Source organism: Felis catus, chromosome A3, assembly GCF_018350175.1.
Source record: "Felis catus isolate Fca126 chromosome A3, F.catus_Fca126_mat1.0, whole genome shotgun sequence".
Lineage (NCBI taxonomy): Eukaryota > Metazoa > Chordata > Mammalia > Carnivora > Felidae > Felis > Felis catus.
Window position 1 is genome coordinate 114522872 of NC_058370.1, and position 26080 is coordinate 114548951.

A 26080-nucleotide genomic window follows, 5' to 3' on the forward strand; every position below is an offset into this window, starting at 1 on the left:
TGAGGAAGAATAGGTATTCCGTTGCTGTTGGATGGAATATCTGTTTATGCCTGTCAGGTTCATTTGGTCTAAAGTATGGCTTATGTCCATTTCCTTGTTGATTTTCCTGTCTGGATGATCTATACATTGCTGAAAGTGGAGTATTGAAGTCTTGTATTATTATTGTTTTCTTTTTCTCCCTTCACATCTCTTAGTGTTTGCTTAATATATTTAAGTGTTCTGACATTAGGTGCATATATGTACAATTGTTACATATTCTAGATGAGTTCATCCTTTTATCATACCTTATTTGTCTCTTGTTACCATTTTTGACTTAAAGTCTATTTTGTCAGATATAAATACATCTATCTCTGCTTTCTTTTGGTTTCCACTTGCATGGGATATCTTTTCCCATCCCTTTGAACCTATGTGTGTCCTTAAAGCTGAAGTGAGTCTCTTGTAAACAGCATATAGTTGGGTCTTGTTTTTCTTTTCTTTCTTTTTTTTTTTATTCAGCCCACCAGCCTTTGCTTTTTAAAAAAATGTTTGTTTATTTTGGAGAGAGGAAGAGAGTGCGTGTATGTGCACACGTGAGTTAGGGAGGAGCAGAGAGAGAGGCAGACACAGGATTAGAAGTGGGCTTTCTGCTGATAGCAAAGAGCCTGATGTGGGGCTTGAACTCGCAAACCATGAGATCATGACCTGAGCTGAAGTGGGATGCTTAACTGACTGAGCCACCCAGGTGCTCCAGCCTTTGCCTTTTGATTGGATAATTCAATCCATTTACATTTATTGTAATTGATATGTAAGTACTTACTAATTCCATCTTAATAATTGCTTATTAATTGCTTATTAATTAATGGCTGTTTTGTAGCTCATTGTTCCTTTGTTTTCCTCTTTTGCTGACTATCTTTGTGAATTAGTGATTTTCCATGGTGGTATGCTCTAACTCCCTTGTCTTTATCTTTTGTGAATCTATTATAGGTTTTTACTTTTTGGTTACCATGAGATTTACATAAAACATAGAACAGTTCATTTTATGCCAATGGCAACTTAACTTCAATCTCATACTCAAACTTGACCCTTCTACTCCCCTACTTTTATGTTTTTGAAGTCACAGTTTACTTATTTTTGTATTATACATTTATTAACAAGCTATAGTAGCCATAGTTATTTTTACTGATATTTTCCTTTAATCTTTTTTTTTAAAGATTTTTTAAAATGTTTATTCCTTTATTGAGAGAGGGTGTGGGAGGGGCAGAGAGAGAGGGAGACAAAGAATTTGAAACAGACTCCAGGCTCCAAACTGTCAGCACAGAGCCCGACACGGGGCTCGAACTCATGGACTGTGAGATCATGACCTGAGCTGAAGTCGGAGCTTAAATGACTGAGCCACCTAGGTGCCCCTCCTTTAATCTTTATGCCATAGTTAAGTTGCATTTAGGAAAGTCTTTATTTCTCTTTCGTTTCTGAAAAACAATTTTAGAGGGTACAGTATTCTTGGTTGACTGTTTTTTTTCTTTAAGCACTCTGATTATTATTCCACTCTCTCTTGGCCTGTACAGTTTCAGCTGTGAAATTTGCTGATAGCCTAATCGAGGTTCCTATAGCTTAATATCTATTTTTCTCTTGCTGCTTTTAGAATTCTCTCTCTGATTTTGGTTTTTGACAGTTTCATTGTAATGTGTTTAGAGAAGACTGTTTGGAATTGAAATGGGGTGGTCTATTAGAAAGAAAGGAAGGAAGAAAGCTCTTCATTCAGCCATCTGTAACCTTTAATAATGAGATAAGTTTCTGGCAGCAGAGGAAATGGGAAGGACTTCTTTCTCATCATTAATCCTCTTCCTTTCCTAGCCAGTGATCTCAGAGCTCCAGAGGAAATGAAAAACAGTTCTTACTCTCAAAAAGGCAAGGTATCCTTAGATCATCCAATTACATGGCACAAGACTGGAATCAGTAAGTAGCTGAAATAAATCAAGATGTAAGGTTTAAAGTTGTTACCACCCCCTAATAGAAAATTATTTTGTTCAGAACTTTCACTCCTTCTGTAAATCTTTTAAAGTAAGAGTAGAAGTGGCAGAGATTACACAATAATATAAGAAATTAGACTGGCCTGAGCTCTGGCTCTTCGAATCTAGTGATTAAACAACTTTGTTCTTAATATTTTGATTTGTAACTGACTTAATATGTTATTTTGATTTGTGATTGCTCTGGAGAAGGAAACATAATTTTGAAACACTTAACTTGCTGAAGACCTAAAAATTAGTTAACTAACAAGTTCTTGATATGGCAAATAAAAAAAAAGTTCTCAAAATAGTCAAATATGAGTAGCTTTTACATTTCCTAGTCGTTGCTTCTATATTAGGGCTTAAATATGAGTGATATGGCTAATTTCTTCCTGATCTTTTGAGTTAGGATTCTTTGGCATTTTGTAAACAGTCTACAGCCATGTAAATGTCATTTAATAATCTCCTCACTGTAGGAAAAGCATCTCATTTATGTAGCACTCTTTTTAAAACAAAAAAATTTTTAAATGTTTTTATTTATTTTTGAGACAGAGAGAGACAGAGAGTGAGCAGGGGAGGGGCAGAGATCGAGGGAAACACAGAATCTGAAGTAGGCTCCAGGCTCTGAGCTGTCAGCACAGAGCCTGACGCAGAGCTCGAGCTCACAGACTGTGAGATCATGACCTGAGCTGAAATCGGATGCTTAACCGACTGAACCACCCAGAAGCCCCATCATTTATGTAGCACTCTACAAAGTGCTTTCACATAATCATTTGACTTTTTACATCTATGTGAACTAGATGGGAACTATATTGTCATACACCAAAACAAAGTTAATTCAATAAGTATTTATTTACTTAGTTTTAAGTGTACAAGGTGGTGATACAATACTTCCATATAACACCCAGGGATCATCACAACAAGTGTGCTCCATAATCCACGTCAGTTTGTTTTCTATAATTAAGACCCAGTGTGAGATCTGAAACCATAAAAATCCTAGAGGAGAACACAGGCAGAAACTTCTTTGACATTGGCCATAGCAACTTCTTTCTAGATAAAACTCCTGAGGCAAGGGAAACAAAAGCAAAAATAAACTATTGGGACTTCATCAGAATAGAAAGCTTCTGCATAGCAAAGGAAACCATCAACAAAACTTAAAGGCAACTCATGGAATGGGAGAAGATATTTGCAAATGACCTACCTGATAAGGGGTTAGTATCCAAAATATGTAAAGAACTTACAAAACTCAACACCCCAAAAAACAAATAATCCAGTGAAGAAATGGGCAGAAGACATACAGATAGTGAACAGACACATGAAAAGATGCTCAGGGTCAGTGATCATCAGGGAAATGCAAATCAAAAGTACAATGAGATGTGACCTCACACCTGTCAGAAAGCCTAAAATCAACAACACAAGAAACAAAAGTGTTGGCAAGGATGTAGACAAAGGGGAACCCTCTTGACACCATTGATGGGAATGTAATCTGGTATAGCCACTGTGGAAAACAGTATGAAGGTTTCTCAAAAAGTTAAAAATAGAATTACCCTACAACCTAGCATTTGTACTACTGGTTACCCAAAGAAAACAAAAATTCCAATTCAAGGGGATACATGAACCCCGAGATCGATAGCAGCATTATCAACAATAGCCAAAATATGGAAACAGCCCAAGTGTCCATCAACTGATGAATGGATAAAGAAGATGTGGTATATATATTTTATATACATACAATGGAATATTACTTAGCCATAAAAAGAATGAACCCTTGCCATTTGCAATGACATGGATGGAGCTGGAGTATTATGCTAAGGGAAATAAGTCAGAGAAAGACAAATACCATATGATCTCACTCATACGGGATTTAAGAAACAATTGAGCGAAGGGAAAAGAAGGAGGCAAACCAAGAAACAACAAGTATTGAGGAATGCTCTACTCTGACAGACATTGGTGATACATAGTGAATGTGGAGTTTCTGTACTAGTGGGGAGGGGCAGACAACAAACAAACATAGGTGTATGTCATTCCCTTACAGAAAAGTTGAGTAGGGTACAAAGGACAGGGAACATGGAAGATGTCCATGAATGCTGCTCTATTTAGAATGATCAGGAAAAACTTCTCTGATGATGTGACATTTGGGATTCCAGAGGAAGAATATTCCAGGCAGAGGAAACAGGACATAGAAAGGCCTGAAGAAGGGAATGCTTCTTGATGTGTTCAAGAATTGAATAGAAAGAATTGTAGGAGAGATGGGACTAGAGGGAAGTGAACAAAAGAAGAATGGTCAAAGACAAAGTCCGATGAAATTCGTAAAAAGGCTGTAAGATTAACTGAGTTACTCTTGATTATTCAATAAGTGACAGAATTGAGTTCAAACCCAGGTCCCCTGACTCCAGATCCTGTGCTTATATACTGTGTTACTTCAGAGACATAACCAGTCTCTGCTTAGTAGTAGCTGCTCTATTAATGCTTCTTCGGCAGATTCAGTGCATCTAGGGAACTGAAAAGCAGTGTCAGAAAGATAATATTAGGGGCGCCTGGGTGGCTCAGGTCATGATCTCACGGTTCATGAGTTCCAGCCCCGTGTTGGGCTCTGTGCAAACAGCTCAGAAGCTTGGAGCCTGCTTTGGATTCTGTGTCTCCCTCTCTCTCTGTCCCTCCCCCACTCATGCTCTGTCTCTCTCTCTCTCTCAAAAATAAATAAACATTAAAAAAAAAGAAGGATAATATTAATCTGCATGATCTCTTTTTGGGCTGCTATCATGTGATGGCATTTATGAAAATCTTCTTGGCCAAGGACAAGACTAGACTCTACTGCTCAACTAAATAGGCAACTAAGACTACTTCCCACTACTTCTCTTGTGGTTTAAAATTTCCCCCTTGAAATATTTCATTCAGCTGTCCTTAACTCTTTTTTTAAAGTTTATTTATTTTGTGAGAGAGAGAGAGAGAGAGCACACACACATGAGTGGGGGAGGGGCAGAGAGAGAGAGAGGGAGAGAGAGAATCGCAAGCAGGTTCCATGCTGTCAGCATGGAGGCTGACACAGGGCTCCATCCCATCAACCATGAGATCTTGACCTGAGCCGAAATCCAGAGTTGGACACTTAACCAGCTGAGCCACCCAGATGCCCCAGCTGTCCTTAATTTTGAATATCGAGGCAAGTTCTAACAGCAGAGGAAATGGGAAATAGAGTAAATATTAACAACTTGAAAGAAATTGCATGAGATCATTGGACTGTGTGTGAAGTGCATGTACAAATATAAACAGAAACATATATTCTTACATATACATATATGCACATATATAAACCCCTCCATGGGAAACATTTAAACATTATTTTTATTTTTTATTTTTAATTAAAAAATTTTTAATTCTAGTATAATTAATGTGCAGTATTAGTTTCAAGTGTACAGTTCTGCACATTACATTCATTAATTCTATACATTACTCAGTGTTCATCACAATAGGTCTACTCTTAATCCTCATCACCTATTTCACCCATCTCCCCCCACCTCCCCTTTGGTAACCATTAGTTTGTTCTCTGTAGTTAAGAGTCTGTATTTTGTGTCTTTTTCAATTTGTTCACTTATTTTGTTCCTTAAATTCCATATATAAGTGAAATCATATGGTATTTGTCTTTCTCTGACTTATTTCACTTAGCATTATACTCTCTAGATCTATCCATGTTGCATCCATGCAAATGGCAAGAATGAATTTCATTTTTTTTATGACTGTAATATTCCAGTATGTGTGTGTATGTTACCACATCTTCTTTATCCATTCATCTCTCGATGGATGTTTGGATTGCTTCCACAATTTGGCTATTTATGCTGCAGGAAACGGGTATGTATATCTTTTCAAATTAGTGTTTTTCTATTCTTTGGGTAAGTACTCAGTTGTGGAATTACTGGATTATATGTTAATTCTACTTTTAATTTTTTGAGGAAACTCCATACTATTTTCCACAATGTCTGCACCAGTTTGCATTCCTCCCATGGGAAACATTTATTGCTAATGTTAGTGGTAGAAGTAGATATAAATTATGATAAAGGTGATAACATCAGGGGTGCCTGGGTGGCTCAGTCAGTTAAGCATCCGTTTCTTCATTTTTGGCTTAGGTCATGATCTTGTGGTTTGTGAGTGTGAGCCTTGTGCCAGTCTCTGCACTAACAGTGTGGAGCCTGCTTGAGATATTCTCTCTCTCTCTCTCTCTCTCTCTCTCTCTCTCTCTCTCTCCCCCTCTCTCCCCGTCCCTCTCCCTCTCCCCCTCCTGCTGACCCTACCCCACTCATGCTTGCTCTCTCTCTCTCAAAATAAATAAATTTAAAAAAAATTTTTAAAGATGATAACGTCACACGATGTCAATTTCAATAGAATCTACTCAATGAGTCCATACTATAATCATGGGTTATAGACCAGTGTGAATTTTAAATATAAATTTTTAATAATAATATAATACCATAATAATATATAAACCATTACAGTATGCAAATATTACCTATTAAATGATGAATTAATACTTGTTTGGATTGAACATTGAGTTAATTCTGTCTTAGCATACTTGTAGAAGACCACGTGTTACTTAATCACTTTAAATAGGAAATCGGGCACCTGGCTGGCTCAGTTGGTGGAGTGTGTGACTCTTGATCTCGGGGGTGGGAGTTTGAGCCCACATTCATTGTACAAATTACTTAAAAATAAAATCTTAAAAAAATTTAAATAAGAAATCATAAATTATTTTACTTCAGAGATTGCCATGTAGTACCCAGCACAATGGCTTAAACACTGAGTGGAAGACAGCCTAGAGTAGTGGTTGGGAGAACACAGCTGTTAGATTTAAGCTAAGGTAAAACCCATCTTCGCACTTAGTAGCTGTGTGGTCACAGACAAGTCTTAAATGTCCTCATCTATAAACTGGTTTAATAATAGCACCCACCATATAGAATAGTGAGACTTAATAAGTTAGTTAATTAACATGTAAGGTGCTTAAAATGATCCTGACACATAGTAAGAACTAAAGTGGTGTTGTACTACTTTTATTAACGTAAAAAATATTTGTTGAAGTTAATCTTTTGCAGATAGGATTGGTTGATTTAAAAATAGGTCAGGTGTGTACTAATATGAAAGCTGTGCTTTATGATGAACTCAAGGTTTAGGGAATTATTTCTCCATGTCTGACTTGTAGGCATATTTATTCACTAATATCCATTTCTCCATCTCTTCTTTTCTCTCCTAAGTGACAGATATTAAAACTGTCTTCCCATGAGGCGGAAACTTGGAGGTTTCCCTCTTTTACTTAGTGATCATTTTATATTTGTCTTTATACTTGTCTCCCTTCTTTTCTAAAAGGAAGATCTAGAAAGGAAACCTAGCCTGGTTAGTTTAGCAGTGTTTTTTCAAATGTTTTAAGAATGTGGGTTGTAAATCAATTTAGTGGGTTTCAGTCAATTAAAAAAATTTTTTTAATGAAAGTGCATCACAGAGAGTAAGATAAGTATTGTTTTATGAAATATCACACACATATATGTGTATACATAAATATATTCCTACATGTGTAACACACATGAAAGATAGTATGTATAATGATTAAGGGCATAGACTCTGGAGCCATGTTGTGTGTATTAAAATCCTGGCTTGGCTCTTTGTCTTGTACAAGTTTCTATGTGCCTCAGTTTACTCATCTGTAAAATTAAGGTAATAAAAGTACCTACCTCACAGAATTGTGAGAATTAAGTGAGTTAACATATGTAAAGAGCTTAGAATTTATAAATCCCTTTCTCTCTGTTTACCTATCCATCTATTCACACACACAGATATACACACAGATCTATATATCTACACACATACACACATATGCACATAGTAAGAGCTGTGTAAAAGGTTATCAATAATGTGTGTGTGTGTGCTTGTCCTGATGTAAAATATGTTTCTTACTGTGAGTTGTGGCCAAAAAAGTTTTAAAGTTACTTGTTTATCAGGTGGAAGGGTATTGTGAGTGGATTTGGAGTGAGGAGACTCTGGTCCAAGTCAATTCTCTGTCAATCCTCATGTTACCTGGAATGTATCATTTGACTTCTTTGTCATTGTCTTTCTCTTAAAGATGAATGGACTCTCAATTATCTTAAATGGGCCAACAAACACTATAACTCTATGCTTTTATTCTTTCTGCCTCTTCCCTTTCTTCCATCTTACTTCTGAGCAAAATGAGAAGTTCTTTATGGATTGTAGCATTATGAGTTTTGACCTTGGCCAGGATGATTGAATGAGGATTAGGTACCTTAGGAAAAAGACATGCAATAGGGACTCTTGACACAAGATAGTGACCAACTCATCAACTCTTTCCTTTGAGGGGAAGTTGAATGTGGGAAGACAGGCAACATTAGGGATGTCTAGAGAGACATCACAATGGGGGAGGATCAGAGCGGTGTTGTAGTGCCCTACAAATTGTGGTAGGAGGAAAAATGGCCTATAGAATCAATACTGGTGGTGGAATTCTGTGGAGGGGAGGGAACCATCTCAAACTGCCTCTGACCAGCTTGTATGGTTGTGGAAAATCTGCCCCTCAGGACCTTCCCTAGGTGGGTTATAAGTGAGATAGAGAGTTACTTGGGGTTGGGGTGAGCCAGGAGAGGAGATGAGACAAAGGGGGGGCTAGGAATATGAGAAAGAAGAGTTTAAATATAAAAGACAACCAGTGTAACTTTCCTGGAAGCAGGGATAGTTAAGAGCATTTTAAATTAATGGGGATTTCTAATTCTCAATTTTTTGTTGACTGTGTCACACAGGGTTCAACTCCTCTCTATTGTACCATTCATACCCTCATCTTTGAGTCAGTAGTGTTCCAGAAAGAAAGGGGATTAAGGAGGGCCCATCAGCTTGATATAAGGAAGAAAGTGAAATTCAGAATAGATATCAATAATTTAGTGGAAGCAGGAACTCAGTTGAAATGTAGCCCCCACACCTGGGTGGCACAGTCAGTTGAGCTTCTGACTTCGGCTCAGGTCATGATCTCGTGATCTGTGGGTTCAAGCCCCACATTGGGCCCTGTACTGACAGCTCAGAGCTTGGAGCCTGCTTCAGATTCTGTATCTCCTTCTCTCTCTGCCACTCCCTGACTTGTTCTCTCTCTCTCCCTTCCCCTCCCTCTTTATCTATCTCAAAAATAAACATTAAAAAAAAAAGAAAGAAAGAAATGTGTAGCCCCCACCAGGCACCCAGACATATTAGAAAGGATACCAGTTTTCCCAATATATGTGGAATGAAGGTTTGAGCCAATTTGCTTAAATACTGGAAGACAGGATGAGTTGAGCAAGTGCAAGAGTTGGAGGCTTTCAAGCAGCTGATACATAATATAATACCGTAATTCTCTGTCATTTAGAGTGTTGTTTTCCAAAGAGTATCTCTGAGCACTAGCTTTGTTTCTCCTCACCAATAAGAGTTTCATGAGGAAATAAATTTGGGAAGTGATGGGCACTTCCCACTCCACTCACCTTAAAGATCTGCAGTTTACATCAGCATGTTATAACTCTGGGAAGTTGAGCAGTGAAGGTTCAAGATTACGTAGTTGCCTTCCTTGGAGCCCAAAAGCACCAAAGGAACACAGTCTAGTTTCCAATTACTTGCTAGATTTTTCTATCTTGATTTCAAAAAAGACATTGCCACACAATGTCCCGAAATTTCTCTATGAAGTGAATTTACCCTATTGTCACCATTTTGGTTAATAAGATTACCAACACATGTTATCTCAGAACTCTCAAATATCTTTTATTTTTGACCATTAGCTGTTCTTCACACCTGCCATACACATACAATAGAATTAATTCATTATCAGATCTTGCTGATGCTTGTAAAACACTATATCCCTTGTTACATGCCAGACTTTTTATAATTTTTTTTAACGTTTATTTATTTTTGAGACAGAGAGAGACAGAGCATGAACGGGGGAGGGTCAGAGAGAGGGAGACACAGAATCTGAAACAGGCTTCAGGCTCTGAGCTGCCAGCACAGAGCCCGACGCGGGGCTCGAACTCATGGACCGCGAGATCATGACCTGAGCTGAACTCGGCCGCTTAACCGACTGAGCCACCCAAGCGCCCCAGACTTTTTATAATTTTAATGTATATTGGTTATTTAAGATACATTGAATCTTAGTAACAGGAAATTGTATTTCCATATACCAAGCAATAAACAATTGGAGTTTGAAATTAAAGTACCATTTATAATAGCATAAAAAATTATCAATCATTGGGGCGCCTGGGTGGCGCAGTCGGTTAAGTGTCCGACTTCAGCCAGGTCAAGATCTCGCGGTCCGTGAGTTCGAGCCCTGCGTCAGGCTCTGGGCTGATGGCTCAGAGCCTGGAGCCTGTTTCCGATTCTGTGTCTCCTTCTCTCTCTGCCCCTCCCCCGTTCATGCGCTGTCTCTCTCTGTCCCAAAAATAAATAAACGTTGAAAAAAATTAAAAAAAAAAATTATCAATCATTTAGGGGTAAATCTGACCAAATATGTGAAAGACCTGTACACTGGAAATTACTAAATATTGCTGACAGAAGTAAAGAAAATTTCAAGAAGTGGAGAGCTATACCTTGTAAATGGCCTGGAAGGCTCAATATTGTTAAGGTATCAGTACTCTACAAACTGATTTATACAGTCAATGCAATACCAATAAAAATCTCAGACTGTTCTGGTTCAAAATTGGTAAGCTGATTGTAACATTCATATGGGAATGCCAAGGATTTAAAATAATTAAAGCAACCTTAAAATAGTAAGAAGAAAGTTGGAGGGGTACACTACTTGATTTTAAACATTATTATTAAGCTGTTGTCACCAACACAATGTGGTATTGGCATGGAAATGGACAGTTACATCAAAGGAACAGAATAGAGAGTTCTGAAATAGACCCATACATTACAAACAATTGATTTTTTTTTTTTTAATATCAGAGCAAAGGCAATGCGATGGGTAAAGGATAGCCTTTTCAACCAAATAATGTGGGCATAATTGGATGTCTATTATTTTATTTTTTTAAAGATTTTATTTTTAACTAACTTCTACACCCAATATGGGGCTTGAACCCACAACCCTGAGACCAAGAGTGACATGCTCCACAAACTGAGCCAGCCAGGCACCCATGGATATTTATATTAAACAAACAAACAAGAAACTTGGATCCATACTGTGCACCATTTATAAAAACGAATTCAAAATGGATCATATGCCTAAATGTAAAACCTAACACTAAAAACATGGTAGAAAATCTTTGTGAACTTGAATCAGACAATACTTCTTAGAAAAAAATTCCAAAATCACTGAATAAGAGGATAAATTGATACATTAGACTTCTTCAAAATCTAAAATTTATGTTCTTCAGATGACACAGGAGAGCATGAAAAGACAAGACCACAGACTGGGAGGAAATCTTTGGGAAGCATATATTTACTAACGGACTTGATTCCAGAATATATAAAGAACACTCAAAACTCAATAATAAGAAAACCCAATAAAAATGGACAAAAGATTTGAATAGACTTCACCAAAGAAGATCTATAGATGGCAAGAAATTACATGAAAATATGGCTAATAGAAAACTTACCTGGCAGGGGAGACACCATGATCACAAAGGTAGTTCTCCCAGGGCGAGGCTCATCCATTGCACTCCAGATGTGCTGACCCCTGCGATTTCCCCAAATGACTTATTGGAGAAATGCAAATTAGAAACTATGAGATATCACTACATAGCTGTCAGAATGACTAAAATTAAAAAGATTGACCCCACCAAATGTTGGAGAGGATGTGGAGAAACTAGAACTCTCACATACTACTGGTAGGAATGTAAAATGTATGAACACTTTGGAAAACAGTTGGGCAGTTACTTAAAAATGTTAAAAATATGGCTGAGCCTGCTGGTCTTTGGCAAGCTGGTGATGCTGGTCTCTGTTGTGCAGGATGGGGTTTGTTAAAGTTATCAAGAATAAGGCTTACTTCAAGAGATACCAAGTGAAATTTAGAAGAAGACAAGAAGTTAAAACTGATTACTATGCCCGGAAATGCTTGGTAATTCAGGATAAAAATAAGTACAACACACCTAAATACAGGATATTTCGTGTAAGCAGCAGAGACATCATTTGTCAGATTGTTTATGCCCGTATAGAAGGAGACATGATAGTTTGTGCAGCTTATGCTCATGAACTCCCAAAGTATGGTGTGAAGGTTGGCCTGACAAGTTATGCTGCAGCATATTGTACTGGCCTGCTGCTGGCCTGCAGGCTTCTCCATAGGTTTGGTGTGGATAAGATCTATGAAGGCCAAGTAGAAGTGACTAGAGATGACTGCAGTGTGGAAAGTATTGATGATCAACCTGGTGCGTTCACCTGCTATTTGGATGCAGGGCTTGCCAGAAATACTACTGGAGATATAAAATTTTGGGGGTCCTCAAGGGAGCTGTGGATGGAGGCTTGTCTATTCCTCACAGTACCAAATGATTTCCTGGTTATGATTCAGAAAGCAAGGAATTCAATGCAGAAGGACATCGGAAGCACATCATGGGTCAAAACGTTACAGATTATATGCAGTACCTAAGGGAAGAAGATGAGATGCTTACAAGAATCAGATGCTTATAAGAAAGCTCCTGCTGCTATATGAGAGAATCCAGTCTATGAGAAGGAGCCTAAGAAAGAAGTTAAAAAGAAGAGGTGGAATTGTCCCCAAATGTCTCTTGCCCAGAAGAAAGATCAGGTAGCTCAGAAGAAGGCAAACTTCCTTAGAGCTCAGGAGTGGGCTGCTGAGAGCTAATAAACCACAATTTTCTATGAAGATTTTTTGGATAAAGACAATAATAAGCTTATTCACCAACCCACAACAACAACAACAACAACAACAACAACAACAGAGAAGTTAAGTATACATCTACTACATGACCCAACCATTCCACTCCAAGATTTTTATTTACCCAAGAGAAAAGGGTGAGCAACTGAGTGGCTCAGTTGGTTGAGCATCTGACTCTTAATTTCAGCTCAGGTCATGATCTCAGTGTTTATGAGACTTGGATTCTCTCTTTCTCTCTCTCAAATAAATAAACTTAAAAAAATTAAAAAAAAAAAGGAATTACATCCTTGTAAAGATTTGCACAGAAATGTTTATAACAGCTTTGTAGCCCCTAAGTGATAAGCAACCCAAATTTCCATCAATGGGTAAATGGATAAACACATGGTAGCATATTTATACAATGCCATTGTAGCAACAATAAAAAGGAATGAATTGTGGATACAGTCAACAATAACAGCAGATCAAGTTTGTTTGGGGAGGTGTGTAGGGTGGAGGAGCACAGAAAAGTGGGAAAGGAAGGGATTCCAAAGGGACCTGAAGAAATTTGGGGCCATAATCCATTGTTTACTATCTTGATTGCAGTGATGGTTTCACAAGTATAACCATATGTCAAAATTCAACAAATTACACACTTAAAATATGTGCAGCTTATTTTATCTCAGTTATATCTCAAAACTGTTTTTTAAAAACATGGTTCTAATGTGCATTTATTTGAGGTTGTGTGTGGGTAATTCAGGTAGGCATGTCCAGCTTAGGGTTGGAAAAAGGGATGTGTAACTCTGGGGGAAGGTGGGGGAAAAGATTTTAGGAATAAATTGTCCCTCCCTCCCTTATCCTCTTTCTTCTCTCCCTCCTTTATCTGTCCTCCATAAAGATCTGAGATGGTTAAATATTATTTATGTGGAGTTGATAGTTGAAGATATGGGAAAGGCTGGTTGCATAAAGGAATGGGTTATTGAGGAAAGAAAGGTGAGAAACACTGAGGCATGTTTGAAAGGGACACTGAAGAATAAAAGAAACTAGTATGATCAGAAGAGTGGTGGGCATGTAGGAAAATAATTAGTAAAAGGGAATGGATGAACTACTTCCTTTTTGCTTAGTACTATTTCTGTGAATGTTGGTCTGTCTTTTTAGGGCTCAGGAACATCTCCAATGGGATAAAGAACAAACCAAACAATCACAGGGCTATGCTGGTTAATACCCTATTGTTTCTAATGGAGTAGTATGTTGTTTTTAAAAAAAAAACCCACAAGGCTCCTGGGTTGCTCAGTCAATTAGCTGGCCAATTTCCATTTAGGTCATGATCTCCTGGTTCATGAGTTCGAGCCCCACATCCGTCTCTGTGCTGACAGCTCAGAGCCTGGAGCAGGTTTCGGATTCTGTGTCTCAGTCTCTCTCTGCCCCACCTCTGCTTGCACTCTGTCTCTCAAAAATGAAGAAACATTAAAAAAATATTTTTAAAAAACCCACAAAATGAAACCTCAATAAAACCAGTATTCTTAGGAGATGGGAGTCATTTCACATATAATCCTTTAGCTAGCTCAACAAATATTTGCATGGCCCCAACATCTTCTGGTTTTATTTTATTTTATTTATTTTATTTTATTTTATTTTATTATTTTATTTTATTTTATTTTATTTTATTTTATTTGAGTAAGAACTCTATACCCAGGGTGCCTGGGTGGCTCAGTCAATTAAGCATCAGACTCTTTGGCTGAGGTCATGATCTTGCAGTCTGTGAGTTTGAGCCCCGCCCTGAACTCTGTGCTGACAGTGGGTAGCCTGCTTGGGATTCTCTCTCTCTCTCCGTTCCTCCCCTGCTTGTGCTCACATGCTCTCTCTCTCTCTCTCTCTCAAAACAAATAAACATTAAAAAAAAAAATCTCTGTACCCAACATGGGGCTCACACTTATGACCCTGAGATCTAGAGTTACATGCTGTACTGAGGCAGTCAGGTGCCCCATGCATTTTGTTTTCAAAAGACCACATGAAAATGCTGAGTGCCTTCAAAGAGGTATAGTAATTTATGCCCTCCTGTTTGGCATAAAGTGGGTGAAACATTTTTAATGTCATAGAACAAAGAAAAAAAAGTAAATTATATAAAAACATATATGAGGTCTTTAAATGGGTGTCCTGGCTGCAGTCCTTTTGAGATGCTTTTCAGCATTTTGTGCTGCTCCTGCCTGAGAAGTCCTGATAATAATTTCTATAAAGACTGCTCCATATTATATGACGTATTCGTATTATATGAATGCGCCAACAAGAAATTAATCCATTATTTCAGAGAAATAACAGCCACTGTGGAAAAGAACCCATCAGGGCTAGGATTTCTACTTTCTTATATTCTTTAGATTTCCTACAATAATAAATGATTATGAAATCTAAAGATTTGCCAGGGAAGATTTAATATTCATTTCAACTGAAGAACTGAAGTATCTTTTTCAAAGCCTTTAGAAAGAAGTGGATTGGATTTCTTACCTGTGGCTTAAGTTAACAGTGTTCGGGGGAAAAGAAGAACCAAAGAGAAATTAACCAGATGACCAAACAAACAAACCCAAATTCACAAAAATAAAGACATTCTATATACCAGATAACAACATTCATTGCTGACCGGTTTTTTAGATGTCAGACAGATCTCTGTTCTGACTGTTGAGCTGTGTGACCTTGGACAGATTGCCAGTCTCTCTGAGCTTCTGCTCTTCCTTAAAAGGGGCCATAATACCTACCTCACCAACAGAGACGTGGTGGGGCGTGAGACAGGGGATTTATGAGAGAGTGCCTGGCCCAGATTGTCTTAAAATGATCATTTAGTTCCTTCCCCTTTTTCTCAGGGATTAACTGAAGCTGACAGTTTGGGGTGCAGGCAGATAGTTTGCTGCAGTGTGTAAACCAATTCCAGTCTCCCCTTCTTTGGTGTTTCTGTACCTTCTTGGAGTGTGAATGAGGAGGGTCCTCTTCTTTTGATGTACAGGCTTGGGTTAGGTTAGCTAGGAAAGTGACCTGTCTGACTTTTTTCCTGCTGGCTTATATCTTTGGCCATGTTTCCACCAGGCTGTGGCCTCAGTGCTCTGGTCAATCCAGAGTCATCAAAGCTGAGAGAAAAGGAGGTGAGGTGGCAAACTGTGTGGGGAGCTCAGAGCTGGTATTCCCAAATTCTTCTGATCTGCCCCACAGACAGCACAGCCTTGGTTCAGGCAGGCTTCCTCTCCACAACAGCCAGGTTTCTTCTTTACCCTTCCAGAGTCCTACACTCTCTCAGGGGGAGGGGTGATGAATGTTTTTGGCACTGAAGGAAAGAAATCCTATTCCAAAGAGGAATACTTCTGTTCTACTCCCCAGTTTTATTTTGTCTTTAAACTTCAGGTTCTCTTTTCCAGGAGAGATTTAAATTGGATTACAGTAATAATTCCTATTTGTTGCATGCCACATGCTTTATATCCATTAACTCACTTAATTCTTACAACAATCCTGCAAGATGCATGTGGTTGGTTCCATTTTATGGATGAGAATATTGAGGCTCAAACAGATATGAGGACTTGTGCAAAGCAACGTAGCTGGTGACCGTAATATTAATCCCCGGACATGTTTTATTTTGGAGCTGTGAAGCAGTTTGTCTCTCAGTCCTATTTACCTGTGTTTTCACCCCACTCACCGTACCACCACCCTGGCCTGGGGCAAGTCACTAGCTTAAAGGATTTATTTGCCATGTAAATCCTGAGATGTGATCTCTTTCTCTGTCTCATCCCTAGGATATCATTAGAGAGAGTTTGCCAGCTGGGAAAAGATACCAATGACCCCATAGCATCAGTGACTACAGTGTGTTCTCATAAAACTGGTGCTCTAAAAACGGCTACATTTTACTGAGAGAATTAACCACAAATTGAGGCTAGTTTTTACAACGCCACAAGTGGGGCTGTATTAATTATCTATAAAGACGATTCTGAAGTGGTTCTCTGCTCTCAAATTCCAAAGGAAGCAAGTAAGGTACAGTATGCAATGTTCTCTGAGGCGGATGGTCCAGTCTTCTCAAGTTTTAGAAGGTCTCACTGGGGACAGTCAGGATCCTGAACTGTATTATGATTTTACTCTTTAAAAGGCTCTGTGAAGCCCTCAGAGCAGAACAAGCTGGCGTATCTCAGAGCACCAGAGCTAGATCCAAAGTGCATTGGCATTTTTTCCCTAGCAAAACAAAACCAAACATGAACAGTATTTCCTCTAAAACTGAAAAACAAAGTCAACAAGGAGAAACAGGATAAAAAGAAGGACAGTTTTGGATTTTTGAAAGAATTTGATTCAGTACCTGGTGTGAATTGAATTTATTTAACTGTCATTCACATTTAAAGGCCTAGGCCCAGGTCTAGAAGAGTTATTGTAGCATTCCATGAAAGACTTTCCTTTGTTACCCACATTTAGTTTATGTGATTGGTGCACTAGGATTATTTTTCCAGTCTGAATGGATATAGAAGATGTATGGACCTGCAGTGTGTACAGAGCTGTTAGCATCACTCAGAAATAAGCTCCAGTCCCATTGCAACCCATATACATCTTGCATAACAAAGGATTTGGGGCTTAAGGTGGCATTTCAACCTCAAACAGTGTTCAATATGACCAACTTTTACTGCAGTTGAATTTATTTGTCGTTCTAGGTGTTCAAAGCATCTTATTTATTCTGAGGTACAGAATCAGTTTTTAGGGTGGTAATTAACTCTTTAATAGATGACAAAATTGATGTCTGATATTACAACATGAACCCCTACATCCAGCTATAGCTGACTTGACTCTATTGCAAGGAGCTCAGGCTTTGGAGTAGGTTCTGCTATTTATACACTTTGGCTTTGGGAGAATCACTAGTGAGTCTTAAAATTGAATGTGCCTACAAATCACCTGAGGTTTCTGTTCAAAGGCAGATTCTGCTTCTGTAGGTCTAGTGTGAAGCCTGAAGTTCTGCATTTCTAACGAGCTCCCAGATGGTGAAGATGTTGACAGTCACACTTTGAGTGTCAAAAACTATTTGAACCTTAGTTTTCTCACCTGGAAAAAAAGGGGGGGGGATGAAAATAACTACTTGAGAAAATTGTTAGGAACATTAAATGAGTCAGTGAGGTGAAGCATCTGACACGTAGGAAGATTACCACAAATATAAATGTCCCACTCCTACTTTTCCCGTTTGTTCCTACCTAGCTCAGTAGGCAGGAACTCTGTTCAACTCTGTTTCCTCAGCTGCAGTTTTTAGTGGGTTTACTTCCATATTTATGTCATAGAATTAAGTTCATCGCAGAAAGACATGTGTAAATAATTAAGAACCCACCCCGTCCTCTTTCCCCAAATTATGTGCCATTCAACATTACATGGAAAATCTTATGCCCAATGCGAATGCTCAAAATTGAATTGCAAAGCACCTTGTTCAAAATAGCTGTAAAACTTTGCTTAACCATTAGCAAAACATGATTATTTGGGATCACAAAACAATACTCAATTATATTTTTGGAAGACACACTTCTAAAACAATGTTTGAAAATGGTTGGAAATGAAAGAATGGGCAAAAATATACCAGGAAACTCAAATATAAGCAAAGAGGGTTCTAATCTTAATATCGAGTGAGCTAGAATTCAACTCATACAGTTCCATAAAGTACAAGAGGAGGGAATACTTCTCAACTCATCATCTGAGGCCAGTTTTACCCTGATACCAAAACCAAACACATCAGGAGAATAAAAAATATAGGCCGATCTCTTACGAATGTAGCTGCAAAAATCATTTTCAACAAAATACTAGCAAATTTAATCAACCTATCAAAGAGTTTTACATACCAGATATCATTATCCCATGAACGCAAGGGTGGTTTAACATTTCAAAATTAATTTGTGTGATATGCCGTATTTTAAAATTACATGATTGTTTCAATAGGTGGAGAAAAGCATTTGATCAAGTCAGGTTCTGCTCAGGATAAAAATACTTAAACTATAAATACGAGGGTAGTCTCTCAAGCTGATAAAGAGCATCTATGGGAACTTACAGCTAATATGCTTAATGGTGAAGGTTGAGTGTTTTCCCTCATAAGATAAGGGACAAGACAAAGATGTCATTCTCACCACCTCAGTTCAGTAGTCTACTTGAGATTCTTGCTAGGGGCAATGTCTTCGTCCACTCAGGATACAATTACAGAATACCATAGACGGGTGGCTTGTAAACAACAAATTTATTTCCTGCTGGTAAGGAGGCTAAATGCAAGATCAAGGTGCCAGCAGTCTGGTGTCTGGGAAGGGGTCGCTTCCTGGTAGACAGTTTGTTTTCCCTGTGTTCTCACATGGCAGAAGGGTCAAGGACCTATCCTAGGCCTCTTTTATAGAGGCACTAATCTAACTCCTCCATCCTCATGACCTATTTACCTCCCAAAGTTTCCACCTACTACCATGACCTTGGATGTTAGGACTTCAACATATGAATTTTTGAGTGACGCAAATATTCACCCTATAGCAAGCAATTAGGCAAGAAAAAGAAATAAAAGACATCCAGACTAGAAAGGAAGAAGTAAAACTATATTTGCAAATGTCATGATCTTGTGTATAGAAAAACTGAAAGAACCCACTGAAGACCTATTAGAGATAATAAACAACTTCAGCAAGGTTGTAGGATATAAGAGCAATATTAAAAAATCAATTGCATTTCAATACATTAGCAAAAAACAATCTGAGAATGAAATTCAAAAATAATTTCTTATATAATAGCATGAAAAAGAATAAAATAAGAATAATTTAAATAGAAGTGGGTAAGACTTGTATACTGAAAACCACAAAACGTTGAAAGAAATGAAAGATCTAAATAAGCAGAGAGACATCCTATGTTCATAGACTGGAAGACAATACAGCAAGTTAAGATGGCGGTACTCCCTAACTTTGATCTGCCAATTCAATGCAGTCTCTGGCAAAATCCCAGAAATTGGCAAGCTGATCCTAAAATTCATGTGGAAATGCAAAGGATCTAGAACAGCCAACACATTCTTGAGAAGAACAACACAATTATAGGACTCACTTGCAGTTTCAAAGCTATGTACTTTGCAGTTTGTACTGTGAGGTTACAAAGTGATGATAGTATGGTACTGCCATAAAGATCAAAGGAATGAAATTTAGAGTCCAGAAGTAAACCCTAACTTTTATAGTCCGTTGGCTTTTGAATAAAGGGCGAAGATGATTTGATGGAGGGAAATAATAGTCTTTCAACAAATGGTATTGCATACATTAGGTATCCACATGCAAAAGTATGATTTTGGAATATTATTGGAATAGTGGAAATTTTATTGCTATAATAAACTAAGCTCAAATATCAGCATCATGCATTTTAGTCTTTCTGCAAAGGAGATAAAACTATCATATATAGGGATGATAGTGATGTTATACTTTGAAATTATGAGAGAATCAATTGAAAAGCTTTGTCAAGCAATAAGGGAATTCAAAGATAGTTACATACAAAATCACTATAGGGAAATCAGTGGCAATCTCTCTATCTGTACCATTATCTGTATATATCAACCAGTTAGAAGATAAGATCTCACTTGGAATAGCAATCAAAAAGATGAAATACCTACGGATTCAGCAAGACACAGATGAAGAAAACTTTAGAAGTCAATGAAAAATACGAAAGAAGATTTGAACAAATGCAAACCTTTTGCATGGTCTTAGAAAAACACTTCCATAAAGCTGACAGTTTTCCCCAGGGTAAATTGTACATTTAACATGATCCCAATAAAAATGCCTGTACTTTCCTCCCTGAAGTGGTGAAGTGTATTCAAAAGTTCATATGACAAATGAGACAAATGAGAACAGCCAGGAAATTCTGACAGAGAAGAGCAATGAGGAAGGGTTATGTCTATCAGATATTAAAGCATAAAGCAACAACAATTTTAAAGGTATGATAATGGTGTTTGAAATAAGCAGATGGACCAATAGAACAAAAAAGCATAAATAAACCCATAAACATACAGGAATTTAGTAGATGATAAGATGATATCAATGGGGCGGGGGGGGGGGAAGATACTATTCAGATAGTGTTGGGACAACTAAAACCATCTAGAAGAATGCAAAGTTGGATTAATATTATTATACTTAATAGTATAGGAGGGTAAGTTCCAAGTGAATCAAAGATTTAGATGTTAAAAATAAGGCCAAATAAACACAAATAAAACATGAGGAAATTATAACTTTGGAGTGGAGAATGCCTTTTTGATTATGACTAGAAACCTAGTGCATGGCTCCCTCTGGGTGCTTGGGAGCCTCCTGGCATGTCACTGGGCATGTCTCTGGGTAGGGAGTAGGTCTGGTCTGAACTGCAGCTGAGAGGCGCTGGGACTGGGTCACAGGGCTGCTTTGGGGGCCACAGCTGTGACTGAGGTCTACGGTCACAGATGGGCATACCTCCTGCTGGGTACCTAGGCTGGCAGGACTGCTCCTGGATTGTAGCTGAGTAGGACAGGAATTCCATCATAGGGCTGCTTCTGTACCTACAGACAGAGCCAAGGTTGGCAGACTGACTTCCTGGGGCACATGTCCTTATATGTAAATCTTTCTCAGAGTTTCTTTCATAGCCTAGTAGCTCTTTTCATTCTAAATGCTCTGTATGGGCAAAGCTATCGTGGCTGGAGCAGATTTAGTGAAAGGGAGTGGAAGTAGATGAAGGTAAGGAGGTGAGAGAGGACCGACGACAAGAATAGTATGTCAGCAGATTCTGAAGTGCTGACCAAGATGGAAACATAGGAAGCCCCTGAGCTTTTTTCTTCCACACGCACACCAAATGTACAGATACAATTGCACGTGGTGCAATTCCCTGTGACCGAGATCTGGAAACTAGCTGAACAGCTCCTACACATCTAACAAACGAGAAAATACCCACATCTAAATGAATAGGAAAGGCCAAGACACTGTCTTGCTATAAGCCCCACCCCAACACAGTGCCACACAATTGGGATGGAAACCCACATCTAGCATCCCAACTTTTAATACTCCCACTGAAGGAACAGACTCCTGAAACACCCATATTGGAAAGCAACAAGGCTTGTGTCCGTAAGACTCCAAAACTACAGCAAGTAAAGAAGCAATTCTTAATGAGCACACAGTGCTTGCTGTGACTATCCCCTTAGGGCTCAGTGCAGAGGGAGCTGGCACAATTGCCTCTCCTCTACTTTCCCTGAAACAGGTTTGTCTGCATAATTTAAAAGCTGACCCCAAAGGGCCAGGTTTCTAACTTAGCAGGCACTAGGGACTTGGGAAGCCAGAGCTCCTCTCTCACCTTCTCCCTCTAGCTCATTCCAAGTCACTAGTCACCAGTATCTTTCTGGAAGAAGCTTATACACACATCTGCACCCCAGATATTGTGGCTGTCACCACAAAAAGATTGAAAAAGAATCCCTACCCTCCATCTCCATCTATAATTCTTTTTATCTCCGTCTATAATTTTTTTCAGTAACACTGAAACTGTATACTTGGTGGGGTTTTGGGGGTGATGGTGGTGGTGGTGGGGGGGCGAGTCTGAAGCCAATGGCCAAGAAAGAATTGTTGAGACATCTTTGGTGCCTAAAGGCAATTCTATAAACCACAGGGACAGGACCCGTGGGCAAAAGAGCTGCTCTGGGACCCTGAGGAGAGACTGATTATATACTTGGGAGTTGGGGGAGGTAAAGTCAAGAGGAAGTTTCCCAAGAGATTTTCATATGCTAAAGACGCACAGGGTACTGGAGGCCTAGCTGTTGTCAAACTAAGGTTGTTTTTACCTCTAGGAAAGCATTAGCATTAAGACAGTGGGGGTGGGGAGGCAGCAGGGAGTTACTCTGCCTGCCTTAAGTATTTGTCAGTGGGCTGCAGGTTATAAGGAAATTTAATTTGATCTTCCATTTCCTTCTGCTTTTGTTTCCCATTTCATACCCATTAAACAGTAATTCCCCATCTTTTCTCTTCCCAGCCCCTGGCAACCACCATTCTACTTTCTGTCTCTGTGATTTTGACTACTCTAAGTTCCTCATGTAAGTAGAATCATACAGTATTTGTCTTTTTGTGACTGGCTTATTTTACCTAAAATAATGTCCTCAAGGCTCATCCATATAGTAGCATATACCAGAATTTCCTTCTTCTTCTTCTTTTTTTTAATGTTTATTTATTTTTGACACACAGAGAGACAGAGCACAAGTGGGGGAGGGGCAGAGGGAGAGGGAGACACAGAATCTGAAGCAGGCTCCAGGCTCTCAGCTGTCAGTACAGAGCCCGACGTGGGGCTCAAACTCATGGACCATGAGAACATGACCTGAACTGAAGTCGGACGCTCAGCTGACTGAGCCACCCAGGCACCCCACAGAATTTCCTTCTTTTTAAAGGCTGAATTATATTCCCTTTTATGTATATATCACATTTTGCTTATCTATTCACCTGTCATCAGACAGTTGGGTTGCTTCCACATTTTAGCTATTGTGGATAATGCTACTCTGAACATGGCTATACAAATATTTCTGAGACCCTGTCTTCAATTCTTTTGGGTATATGCCCAGAAATGGAATTGCGGGGGAGGGGGGGGGCGCCTAGGTGACTCAGTTGGTTAAGCTTCTGACTTCAGCTCAGGTCATGATCTTGCAGTCTGTGAGTTCGAGCCCCAAGTCAGGCTCTGTGCTGACAGCTCAGAACATGGAGCTGCTTCGGATTCTGTGTCTCCCTCTCTCTGCCCCTCCCTCCCCCTCTCAAAAAATAAATAAATAAAAAACATTAAAAAATTTTAAAAAAAATGGAATTGCTGGATCATATAATTTTATTTTTAATTTTTTGAGGAAACTCCATTCTGTTTTCCATAGCGGCAGTACCATTATACATTCCCACAAAGTGCACAAGGTTACTGATTTCTCCACATCCTCGCTAACACTTATTCTTCCCTTCCTTCCTTCCTCTCTTTTTCTTTTTTCTTTCTTTCTTTCTTTCTTTCTTTCTTTCTTTCTTTCTTTCTTTCTTTCTTTCTTTCTTTCTTTCTTTCATAGCAGCCATTGTACTGAGAGTGAAGTTGTATCTCATTGTAATTTGATTTGCGTTTCCCTAATGATTAGTGTTGTTGACCATCTTTTCTTGTATCTATTAGCCATTTGTATATCTTCTTTGGAGAATTGTCTGTTCACATCCTTTGCTTATTTGTGAACTGGGTTGTTTGTATTTTTGTTTTTGAATTATAGGAAGTCTCTATCTTCTGCACATTATCAGAATATTCAGATATATGATACTTTTATCATGATTATAATTTGCAAATGTTTTCTCCCATTCTGTGGATTGCATTTTTACTCTGTTGATAGTGTCTTTGATGCACAAAATTTAAAAATTTCCATACCATATAATTTCATTCACCTATGGAATCTATAGAAGAAACCCACAAATGAATAAACAAAAAGCAGAATCAGATCTATAAATGCAGAGCACAAACTGATGGTTGCCAGAGATGGGGGCTGGGGATGGAAGGTGGAGCAAAATGGTTGAAGGGAGATACAGTCTTCCAGATATGGAATGAATAAGTCAAAGGAATAAAAGGCACAGCATAAGCAGTATAGTCAATGATATTATAATAAAAATGTATGGGGACAGATGGTAACTACATTTGTGGTTAACATAGCAGGATACATAAACTTGTTAAATCACTAAGTTGTACACCTGAAACTAAGGTAACACTGTGGGTCAACTTTGCTTTAAAGTTTGGGAAAAAAATTTTCATGAAGTCCAATTTGTGTATTTTTGCTTTTTTTTCATGTGTCTTTGGTGTTATATTGAAGAAGTCATTGCCATATCCAGTGTTGTGAAGCCTTTGCCCTATGTTTTCTCTAAGAGTTTTTATCGTTTTCATTGATTTTCTCTACTGCTTTTTTGGTTCTCTATTTCATTTATGTGTGCTCTAGTCTTTACTATTTTCTTCTTTCCAATAGCTTTGGGTTTACCTTGTTCTCTTGTTTCCAGTTTACAACATTAAGTTGTAAAGGTAGGTTGTTGATTTGAGATTGATTGTTGTTTAATGTAAGCATTATATCTATAAATTCCCCCCTTAGTTGCACTTTTTATGCATCCCATAGTTTTGGCATATTGTGTTTTTGTTTCACTCATTTCTAATTATGTTTTCATTTCCCTTGTGATGTCCTTTTTGATCAATTGATTGTTTAAGAATATGTTGTTCAGTTTCCACAATTTTGGGATTTTTTTCCAGTTTTTCTTTAATGATTTCAAACCTTATCCCATTGTGGTCAGACAAGATACATCATATGATAGCTATCTTTAAAAATCTATTGAACAGGGGTGCCTGGGTGGGTCAATCGGTTGAGTGTCCCACTTTGGCTCAGGTCATCTCACAGTTGATGAGTTCAAGCCCTGTGTAGAGCTCTGTGCTGATGGCTCTGAGCCTGGAGACTGCCTCGGGTTCTGTGTCTCCCTCTCTCTCTGCCCCTCCCCTGCTCATGCTCTGTCTCTCTCTATCTCAAAAATAAATAAACATTAAAAAAGTTTTTTTAAATCTATTGAACAAAAATCAATTGAGTCTTAATTTGTGGCCTAATGTATACTCTAGCCTGTAAAATATATCCTGTGCACTTGAGAAGCGTTTTTATGCTGTTGTTACGGAGTAAAGTGTACTGTATGTGTGTTAGATCTAGTTGGTTTATTGTGTTGTTTTTCTGTTTCCTACCTGGTTGTTCTATCCATTATTGTGAGTGAGGTATTGAAGTCTCCAAGTAGTACTATAGGGCTATTTATTTCTTTCTTCAATTCTGGCAGTTTTTGCTTCATATATTGTGATGGTCTGTTATTAGGTACATAAATGTTTATAATTCTATCTTTTTGCTTTATTGAACTTTTTAGTAATGTATAGTGTCTTCTTTGTCTCTTGTAAACTTTTTGGATTTAAAGTTTGTCTTGTTGATATTAGTATAGCCACTACTGCACTCTCTCTCTCTCTGTCTGTCTCTGTGTGCGTGCGTGTGTGTGTATGGAATATCCTTTTCTGTTGTTTCAATTTCAAATTATTTGTGGCTTTGGATCTAAAGTGAGTCTTTTATAGACAACATATAGTTGCATTGTATTTTTCAAAAACCATTCTGCCTTTTGATTTAAGAGCTTAATCCATTTACATTTACAGTAATTACTGAGAAAGAATGACTTACTTCTGTCATTTTGCTGTTTATTTTCTATGTAATTTAGGGTTCTGTCCCTCGTTTCCTGCATTATCTTCTTTTGTGTTTAGTTTTCTTATAGTGAAAAATTTAAATTATTTC

At 38.2% G+C, this 26080-nt stretch overlaps 1 long non-coding RNA gene and 2 pseudogenes across 1 annotated transcript; all 3 read left to right on the plus strand.

The window, feature by feature from the left end:
* The first annotated feature begins 1265 nt into the window (after positions 1 to 1265).
* Positions 1266 to 20572, plus strand: LOC123384561. Its single transcript, XR_006595841.1, has 2 exons — positions 1266 to 1935; positions 16560 to 20572. It is a non-coding gene; the product is annotated as an uncharacterized LOC123384561 (long non-coding RNA).
* LOC111559986 lies at positions 11571 to 11725 on the plus strand (annotated as a pseudogene).
* On the plus strand, positions 11824 to 14080 carry LOC101088404 (annotated as a pseudogene).
* Positions 20573 to 26080: the final 5508 nt, after the last annotated feature.